The sequence below is a fragment of the Frankliniella occidentalis genome, unplaced genomic scaffold, assembly GCF_000697945.3.
Source record: "Frankliniella occidentalis isolate FOCC.00 unplaced genomic scaffold, Focc_3.1 Scaffold10, whole genome shotgun sequence".
NCBI lineage: Eukaryota > Metazoa > Arthropoda > Insecta > Thysanoptera > Thripidae > Frankliniella > Frankliniella occidentalis.
The window spans coordinates 1,823,488-1,825,290 of NW_026267140.1; the positions used below are offsets into that span (position 1 = coordinate 1,823,488).

Sequence of the window (1,803 nt, forward strand, 5' to 3'; positions counted from 1 at the left end):
GTGAGGCTATGGGAAAAGTGCATTTTGAGCATGAGATACACTCTCAATTCCTGGCGATTTTATCCATAATCCAAACATTGCTCGATTTGGAAGAGACATAGTACAAACATTTATACGTACCAAGTCAGTAACAAGTATACCACTATGTATTTCGATATAATTATTTTAGAATGCCGGGCTATCAGACATGACATACCAATCAGTGTTGTGAGTTTGTATACTCTCTTGGGCTAAACAAACACTCACAGCAAATGGCAAACTAAAAGCTTGACAGAACAGTGTGGAATACAGAGGTTTTACATTTATTAATACCCAGTATTGATAAGGAGTGAACAGAAATGTTCGATTTTATTTTCGGTATTTATGTTTGATTTGCACACTATATGGCAAGGGACAATTTTTGTAGGCAGGCTGTCTTTGTGCACATCTCAATAGATACAAATTGCACCTCCTAGATAAATTCGTATCAGTTTAAAATGTGCACAAAGGACACATCTAACCTAGGTCCCAAAATTGTCCCTTCTCATTTACTATTTGTCCATGTACGCTAGTACAGTATACAATTCTCCAGAAGCTGTGCGTACTTAAGGAAATGGGGGTGAACACGTGACTGCAATATGAGTAAACTAGGGAAAAAAGGGGGAATTTGCTCCAATTTTAGTCATCCGTAATCGCACAAAATTTGTGGATTCCTGACTAAAGGCAAGCAGGGTACGGGGCAATATTCTTTCAATTCGCGAGCGGTTATTTTTTAGTTTAGCGCCAGTTCAATTTCCAATTTTAGTACTTACTGTGTATGCCTTGTTGCAGCCGCAGTCGGCGGCGCCCACCGCCTGCAACAAAGAAAGAGAAAGGTGGATGAATTGGGTTGGGGTTTAGAAAACAGGCTAGGTAATGAAGGAGCATCGATAGGAAAAGGCAGGAGGAGAAATAGAGAGGGGTAGAGAGAGAGGGGGGAGACAGAGGGGAAGAGAGAGAGAGGGGGAGGGAGAGAGAGAGACGCCCGGAAAAGGGCGAAAGAGTTCAGGAGCGAGTGTGCCGGGAGTGCCGCCCGGAGTGCCGCCGCGAAAGCGCCGTCGGGCGATGCCTTACGATGTTCTTTGCCGCCCTCCACCGGACGGATTGCAACGTTTGGACCATGGCCAGGACAGAGGCGGGAGGAAGAGTCTAGCCGAGCCAGGCGAGGACTCAGGCGCGGGGCACGGGGACCGGGGGTATGTCAGGGTGGGGTATTGCATGGCGGGGTGTGTGACTAGTGGTTCCGTTTTCAATTTCAGTAATAACAGCTGTTTAACGCGTAGTGCAGGAAAACAATAGTGTAGTGTGGTACGGAGGGTATCCAATTTGCACGGTGTACCCAACGTGATCTACACTGCGAACACGCTACTACACACACAGCCAGCACAAGACCAGTACCCAGAAAAAAGATGATCTACAGCAGGTACCATACGGTATGGCATTGGCATAAAAGGGACCACCAAAAAAGAAATAGTTAAACCAACACTCGAAGAAGTAGACCAAGCACGTAGGTTGTGCTTGCAGTTGAGTTGCCACAACTGTGCGAGCCTTGCCGGGCCCACAATGTTGATGGTTGTCCCTTGTCAAACATACGATGACTGTTACAGGCTTCCAATTTTCTGGATGAGGCCGCGGCCAGGCCCTCAGCACCGCTCAGCGCAGTGGCCCAAGATTAAGGCAGACAGACTGGCGGGCGGGAGTCCGCCGGGCGAGTCCATGTCGGTTAGGCCCCTGTTAGGCTCACAGACACGCGGCGGTGGGTGGCATGGGTGGTTCAGAGCGCGG

At 48.3% G+C, this 1,803-nt stretch overlaps 1 protein-coding gene across 1 annotated transcript in view; it reads right to left on the bottom strand.

Moving 5' to 3' along the window:
• LOC113209798 (protein still life, isoform SIF type 1-like) overlaps nt 1-1,803 on the bottom strand; it is a 31,349-nt gene that overhangs the window by 14,757 nt on the left and 14,789 nt on the right. The window contains exon 2 of the mRNA XM_052277398.1: nt 792-833. The gene's annotated coding sequence lies outside the window, so the exon portion shown is untranslated. The remainder of the gene's footprint in view (nt 1-791; nt 834-1,803) is intronic.